The sequence below is a fragment of the Elephas maximus genome, chromosome 2, assembly GCF_024166365.1.
Source record: "Elephas maximus indicus isolate mEleMax1 chromosome 2, mEleMax1 primary haplotype, whole genome shotgun sequence".
Taxonomy (NCBI): domain Eukaryota; kingdom Metazoa; phylum Chordata; class Mammalia; order Proboscidea; family Elephantidae; genus Elephas; species Elephas maximus.
Window position 1 is genome coordinate 121,169,844 of NC_064820.1, and position 8,925 is coordinate 121,178,768.

Sequence of the window (8,925 nt, forward strand, 5' to 3'; positions counted from 1 at the left end):
GAGGAGGCGGTTTGGGGGCGTGCCAGCCGTGAAGTCGGCCAGGGCGCTGAACAGCCCGGCGGCCCGCCAGGGCCGCAGGGAGAGGCGGCGCGGCCCGTACTGTAATAATAAACCTGCAACAGAGGGCATCTGAGGGAAAGAGGACGGCGACGGGCGGCAGCCACCTTCCCTTTTATGTGCCTGTCCTGAGCGAAACAGAAAATGGTGCCCCCGGCGGCGTGGAGCCTCACACAGACACACAAAGAGCCGGCGCTGCACGCGTTTGCGCACGGCCCGGGGTCGGCCCCCGCCGCCCCAGCTCGGTACGCGCGCTCCGCGTCTGCCGGCGGGGGGAAACCCGGGGCTGGGATCACCCGACTGCCGGACGGAGAGGCGCGGTGGCTGCGCGAGCACACACGCGCGCGTGTGAACAGTCACACGCTCGCATTCAGACACACTCATGCACACACACGGCAAGGGCCGAGGTCTGGTGTGGTCATTCCAATGCACTCCTCTGGTGCTTCTTTTTCTTTTCCTGCCCCTCTGAAATTGTACTTTTTTGACATAAGGGATTGTTTCAAAAAAAATAGTGTTTTGCCATTTCTTTTTTTTTTAAGTCTTTTTTTATTTAAAAAAAATCTATCTTTTCATAGTAATGTAATAGCTCAAACTTTTGCTACAAATTCCAGCAAACTGCTTTTGTTACTAGTAATGCAGGATATCGTTTTATGGTAACTGCAAGATATTAAATGGGAAGATTATTATTCCTAATTAAATTGCTTTGCCAAGAAAAAAAAAAGGCTCATAATGTCATCTAAATTTGTCATCCACATTTTATCTCTAATTATGGAAAGCAATGTTTACCATTATAACAGAAAAACAAAGGGGGAAAGAACTTACATATCTAAATTCTTAAACGTGTTTATAGAATGTCTTCTTTTTTTAAGGATATTGCATACAAAAAAAACTTAAAATGCAATATTTTTACACTCATGATTCTTAAAAAAATTTGCATAAATTAAATTATCAATGCACTGCTGCTGCCGGGACTATAGATGGCCTATGTCTTTCAGACTACAAAAGGCACTGCAGCAACAAATATCCATTAGACTGCCGCGAAGTGTGATATTTAAGGAGTCAGCTAGGAGCTTCCCTGAATTAATCTGAAACATCACGGTTATTTTCCTGCAAAAAAAAAAAAAAACTTATCTGGGGCAATTGCTAAAAACTAAGAGGAGAAATCAAACTCAAAAAACCTCGCTGATGTCTTCAGGGCCAGTGTTTACCCGCCAGGGATGTGATGGAAGGAAGGATTGTCTGAGGAGTAAAACTGGGTAGTGCGAGCTCGGAGATGCCTGGAAGCTGTTTTTATGCTTCTGGAACCCCAACAAGCTGCTCAAGGACAGTTCAACATTGAGATCTTTGAATTCATCTCAGGGACAAATGCCAAGAAAACCTCAAGGGGTACCACCATATTGAAGTCTACCAAAACTCTATCCCAAGAAGGTATTTTTTAAAATTGCTTCTGCAAGCAAACACACACACACACACATACACACACACACACAACACACACACACACAACACACACACACACACACACAGGCTTAGTGTTTATGCAAACCTTACCTTAGATGTACCTTCAAAACACAGGGAAATCGGGAATTTATCAGATACTAATTTTTCTTCTTTGTACTTACATTCAGGTGACATGGATTTTTAAGAGAACAATGGGTCAGAATCTTCATCTGTAGTGTTCCAAACGATGGCAGCAATCCAACTATGCAAAAAGCATTGCTGAGCACCTTCTAAGTATGGGGGACTAACTAACCACTAGGGATATAGAGGAACTTAGATCCATCATCTCACTCAGGATCTGTAGTAATAGCTATCTAATGGCCCCCCTGGCTGCCATCCTCTGGTCCCATCTGATGTATCCTGCAGACCTGGTCTCCTAGAATTTTTTTTAATCAGGGTACCCCTGGTTTATTGTAGGATACAGACCACACTTAGTCTTCCACTCAGAACTCAGCACAGTCTGTTCACATTCTTAACTTTCTGGCCTTATTGTCCATCTCTCTTCCAGTATCAGTTCTTCAGTTTGATTGGTCACTTAGGGCACATACTCGTCCCTGGACCATAAAAAGCTAGGAAGCAAAGCCTGGATAATTCTTTGATGTGGAGGGCTGTGCCATACATCGCAGGATGTTTAGCAGCATCTCTGGCCTCTACCCACTGGACACCAAGTAGCGAACCCTAGTTGTGACATTGCTAAATGTTCCCCGGGAGTGCAAAATTGCCCCTGGTTGACAAGGGCCCCTAGCTTAAACAATCAGATCCATTTCTTGAGATGTGAAACATATGGCGTCCCTTGAGTCATGTGGACTGAGTGGATGAGGGGCAGAGACCTGAGCAAAATCAGGGTTTGCTTAGGAAAGAGGAAGATGAAGCAGGCAATGCTCTTATCTTCATGGAGTTTATAGTCTGGGATGACAGGACTAAGATGCAAAGCCAAAGTTAGTAGTCAGTGTGATAAGGACAATTGTTGAGTTCAGCACAGGGTTCTCTGTGAGCACAAAGGCTGCTTTCTAAATCACACCAGGGGTTCAAAGAAAGTTTCCTAAAGGAGGTGATGCATAAACTGCATGTGTGAAGAATGAACAAGTGTTAGCAATTTGAAGAAGGGGGAGAGGGGCAGTCTGGGCAGAGGCAAGGGCAGATCATGAGCTAAGAAATTTGACTGAAGCCTGGAGACACCCAGCTGATGTAGATTTAAAGAAATTATAAGAACCCTGGGTAAGAAACTGACCCTGTGTTTTGTCCCTGGCCAGATTACCAAAGAATAGTCCATCAGAGGATTTGGCCAAAGGTGAAAATGTACTTTAGAAACTGGTTTTTCCTTCAATTTCCCTTAGATAATTTATTCTCAAATGTGTCCTGATATACCCAAATGTATCTCATATATATTCCTGAAATTTTGTCTACTTTAGTCTGTTCCCTGGCTTGGGGTAACAAGTTCCATGAGTTTGAGTTCCAGGTGAGGGGCTGTATAGACCAGCAGAGCCAGTCTGGGTAAGGTAGTTAGCCTTTTAGTTTGCCATTTCTTTATCTTTAAATTGGAGTTATGTGACAGTACCAGAATGTTGTATTATGTGAAATTGCATATGGTGTTTGACATATAGTAGCATTAAGTACATAGTAGCAATAGGTATTATAGGTAGTTTTATAGAATAAAACATAAGATGTTTCATGATGGGCCCCTGCCTTTCCTTCTAGCCTCATCCCTGGTCCTTCCAACACTTCTCTCTGGTTGGACTGAGTGATGTGTGACTGCCCAATGAGTCACACTGTAGCATGACTCTTCGGCTTTCACTTGCTGTTCCTGCTGCTGGAATGCCCCTCTCCCCCTTCTTCAAATTGCTAACTCTTGCTCATTCTTCACACATTCAGTTTATGCATCACCTCCTTTAGGAAACTTTCTTTAAACCCCTGGTGTGATTTAGAAAGCAGCCTTTGTGCTCACAGAGAACCCTGTGCTGAACGCAACAATTGTCCTTATCATACTGTCCTGTGACTTTGGCTTTACTTTTCTATCTTAATCAATATATCATGGAGATGGCACGGGACTGGGCAACGTTTTGCTCTCTTATACATAAGGCTACAGGGAGTTGGAGCCAACTTGATGGCAACTAACAACAATCAGTAGACTATAAATCCCATGAAGGAATGGATTGTAGTAGACGTTATTGGTTGCCTATCTAACATACATCCATTGTCCCTTTCCTTTCCCTCTTTTTTAGTGAAATCCTGGTTTTATCCACCACCCCCGCCTCCATACAGCCCACACGATTCAGAGAAGGTAACCCTAAAAAAAAAGGAGTAGATCCTAATTATTTTAGCAATCAGTACATTGAATTGTTTGATTCTGACAATGGGCTAGGAATGAACATGTGACCTAAGTTCAACAAATCAAACTGAAGGGGAAGAATTATAGTGCATGCTTGAGCAAAAAAAAATTGAATTCTATTCTTAAAGCAATGCAGAAATATTGAATAAATTTAATTTGAAATGACATGACCAGAATTCCCCCGCCCCTGCAAAAAAAAATTACTCTGAGAACAATTTGGAGGATGGATTTGACTAGGGAGAAGAGGAAGAATTGAGAAAGTGAGACCAATTAGGAGACTATTACAGTAATCCAGGTGAGTAATTTTGAAAGGCCTGAATTAAGTTAGAGGCAATGTTGCTGTTGTGAGTTGCTTTAGTCAATTCTGACTCATAGTGAATCCATATGTGCAGAGTAGAACTGCTCTATAGGGTTTTCAAGGTCATGACCTTTCTGAAATAGATCACCAGGCTTGTCTTCTGAGGTACCTCTGGGTAGGTTTCAACCGCCAACCTTTCACCTAGTACTCAAGCACTTAACCATGTGCACTACCCAGGGACTGCGAAGTTACATTACGGAGGTAGAGCTGCAGGTCCTGTTAGGGGCTTGATAGAGCAGAGGAGATTACCTGCAGAAAAGAATCTAAGATGATTGCAGATTTCTGGCTTTGTGAGTGCTTGGAGGATGACTGTCTTAAAACAGAAAATACAGGATGAAGAGTGGATTTAGGAGGAGGAAGGGGGTGATAATGAATTTAGTTTTGTACTGGCTGATTTTTTTTTTTTTTTTACACTCAGTAGAGCCCCCATATTCAATGTTCCCAAAAGCCAGTCTTGAGTGATTCTCTTATCACCATTTCCCTTTCCTCATGCTTCTCTTCCTTGCACCAAGCATTCAGAAGAGTAAAGGATTTGTAATGCTTCTGCCTGTTACTTACTATGAGTTTTGGGATATTGTAAAATGGACTAAGAAAGAACCTGAAGCTGAAGAAGATGTATATCCATTAAGGGCAAAGGTTTGTCCAAACCCAGAATGGCACATTAAATATGTGTATGAAAGTTGCAGTCATGGAGGTGCAGCCGAAATCCATGGTTCTGGTGTTCAGAACAGCATTCCAAAACACATAAGGGAAGGAAGCCTATTTACAATCAACCCTGTCCACTTGCAAGTTTCCAGCTGTATTTACACAGCTGCTGAAGGCAGCACAGATGAGAGGGATTCTCCACTCCACCACTGAGAAACCCACATTGCAGGATACATTCAGAAAAGTGCATTCGTATTTGGAATTTAGTTAAGTGTCAGGAAGGAACACAAAACGACAAATGCTGAGCTATTGATGTTGGGGACATTGGCAAGGAGAGGAGGAACAATAAGTATAAACTTAGGAAAATGTGAAATCTGAATGTAGAAATGAATGTAGGATGATTTATAATCTCACTCTATAAAATATGATGAGGAACATGGCGATTTAAAAAATAATGGACAAATACAAGAGCTGAGGAACATTTGAAAATCATGGTGCTCTCCTTTTTGAATTTTGCCCAACATCTGGAAATAATTGAAAATCCCTGGAAAAGTCAAGTTAGCCTTTCTGGAGGTAAAGAACACAGAGGTTGTTGGAGAAACAAAGAGATAAATGGAAGGAATGTCTCACAGAAAGATTTATCCAGATTATCCTGCCACTCAAAAAAGACCATGTGAAACACATTTAAAAATTAGCCTTCTTCTTAAAACTGATCTGAGTGGTGGTACAAAACTTTAAAAATAATGTCGGTGGTGAATGCTGTTCCAAAACAAATAAAAGGAAATTATGTCAAAATCCCAGTGTACATGCATGTGCGTGTGTGTGTGCATGTATATGTGCACGCATGCTCTAGCCTTAACAAAGAAGACTTTTTTTCCCCTTGGAAAATTCTGAATTTTAAAATTGGTTAAAATAATCAATGGACATTTTCTATAACATTGGGAAATGTAGAAAAGTGTTCCAAGAATCTAATAAAACACACACTTTGTCATAGCAAATTTGTACATTTGCCTATCAATCAAGAGGTAGATGAACCAAAAATGCCTCTCAGTTTAAATATCCCCTGGTACTATGACACAGTTAAAACTAAATTCTATACATACTAAATCTAATTTTGAAATTAAGCACCTTGAAAGTTGAGCAAAGTCTTGTGCTGTTACAGTGGGATTTGTCATGCTCACACCTTAGGATCCAAGAGAGCCCAAGGTATTTAGGGTTATAGCTTGAGGTACCCTTTTTTAGGCACCTTCCTCACCTGATGACTTGTTGCCTCCACGGAGGTGGAAGGAGGAGGTTTCAAAAGAGATATACAGGTGAATGGAAGACAGAAGATTCTTTGCCATGAGAATGAGATTCTTCTTTTCAAATACTGGGGTAATTTCTCCCCTGTTCTTGTAATGATACTCAACAAGGTAAATCCCTGCCAGAAGTGTCAGATATTAGATGGTGTGGTCCCCTGGAGTTCAAGGAAATAGACTGCAAGGAATAATGAAGGTGCCTGGGCTTACAAATAATAATAGAACACCTGTTGTATTTTCTTTTTTAACTTGTAAAAATTTTTCAATATTCACCTTGTTTATCTTTAGCTTCATATAAGTCTAAGCCACAAGAAACATATTTTATCGTACACATTTAACAGTTGAGAAAACAAAATATGAACACTTAGGATCACAACTGTAGTTAGTAACACTAATTGGACCACTTTACTCATGACTAGACTGCATTACTTTCCCATCAAAGGCCCTCATTTCCTGGAAAATTGTATTTGTAACAAACATTCACCATGTGCCAGGCGCTGTTAGCTTATACAATCCTGATATCAACTCTGTGAGATAGGTACTATCATCTTACTTTGAAAATGAAAAACTGAGATGGAGAGAGGTTGAGTCATCTAAATAGCTAATACTGTGTGAATAGTGGAAATAGCATTTGAATCTTGACAGTATGGCTCCATAATTGGTCTCCTAACCATCATGCGCTTGTACCTTCCTTGACATGCCTCCAAAAACAGTTGCCATGAGTTGATTCTAATTCAGGGTGACCCCCTGTGTGTCACAGAAGAATGTGCTCCATAGGGTTTTCAGTGGTTGATTTCTCAGAAGTAATCAGGCCTTTCTTCTGAAGCACTTCTGGGTAGATCTGAACTTCCAACCTTAAGCAGCCAAGTACATTAACCATTTGTGCCAGAAATTTCCATGGTCAGTGGATATTGGTTAGTCCTTTGCTCCTTGAATTTCCTTAATTTCTTGGCCTCACTCTCTGGCTTCTTCTCTGACTGTTCTTCTCTGACTTTTTCACAAACTCATCATTCTTCTTTGCTGTCATTTTTAGCTGCTGTCAAAACAGCCTGGACTCATGGCGGCCCCATATGCAATGGAACTAAACAGGTCCTGAGCCATCCCATGATCAGTTGCAGATCAGACCATTGTTATTCATAAGGTTTTTATTGGCCAATTTTTGGAAGTAGATCACCAGGCCTTTTTTCCTTGTGCTCTTTCTTCTGGAAGCTCTGCTGAAACTTGTTCAGCATTATGAAACAATGCAAACCACCATGGACAGATGGGTGGTAGCTGTGCATGAGGTGCATTGGTCAGGAATTGAACCTGGATTTTTCACATGGAAGGCAAACATTCTACCACTGAACCTCTAATGCCCACATCATTTTCCTTCTACTGCCCCATAAAATTCTGGCATTTCCCAGGAATGAGGTCTTTCTGCAGGCAGAAAAATTGGTAAAAATGGCACCGCTCTAAACCACCTGTGATTTTTTGAGGTGATGAATTTATTCCACAAATCGTTTTGAAACACACCATGTGCCACTTACTCTGACAGATACTGGTAATGGTGTATTGTTGTCAGAAAACAGAACTGAAAAACCAAGGCATTCTTCCCCAACGCATGCATGTATGTCCATTTAGTTATCCATCAGTTTAGCTATTTTTAATGCACAGATTAAAACAATTTTGGTTTTAGGTGTTGCATGTAGACTTTTTCATTCTAAATTAAATACCTTGCTGGAATTGGAAAATGTGTCCTAATTACTTTTAACAGAACATTGTAAAGTTTTACTTTTGTTGCCCCCCAAAGGCATCAGAATAAAACAATGAAAATTTGACTCTAATTGGGAAGATCCATGAGACTTCCCTGAGAGTCTTGAGAAGGTGCACATTAAGAAGCTGAAATCAGGGTGAGGCCAAGATGGTGGAAAAGGCAGACACTTCCAGCGAACCCTCTTACAACAAAGACCTGAAAAAAACAAGTGACACGATTATATTTATGACAAGCTAGGTGCCCTGAACATCAAAGGCAAAGTTAGAAAACAGACTGAGCTGCAGGCGGAGAGAGAGATGGTTCAAAAGTGGAGAGGAGTTGTTGGACCCAAATTGCCAGGAACACTCAGGCACCATTCCTGGGAGTGGCAGTGGTGAGCTGCTAGTAGCATACACCTGCAGGTCTCTCAGGGAGAAGCAGCCAGTCGCCCAGCCTACTCACACCTCCAGAACCAGAGAAGAGTGCGCTTGGCAAAAGGTAAGCACTTGCATATATTTTACCACACCCCCCACCCCCAAGCCAGCTTTAGTGACTGTTGATTTCCCTGGGCCTGAGAAAGGCACTGTTGAGTACCGTGAGCCATTCTCCCAGCCTTGGAGAAGGAATAAATTCACAATTGGGGGAAAAGATAATTTGCCAGCTCCACTAACCAGGGGAGCGCAGGACAGGAGCAGCTCCTGTCCAGGGATAAACGGTCAGTGGAGTTTGAATGCCTTTCCCCCTGCATGAACCTTTGTGGGCCCATTTCAGGAGAATAGGCCCTTGTTGGGAGACTGCAACCATATCAGCTGTGTGGTGGAAAAGTGGGTGTTTGATATTTGACACTGCTTTGCCTATTAAACAGGGTCCTCACCTACCCACATCAGTAGCATAAGGACTGGTGGCTCCACTCAGGTCACCCAGCCACCCACGACAGAGGTCCAAGGATAACTGGTACCTCCCAGTCCTTACAACCAAAAGCATTTGGTGCACATGGTTCATCTGC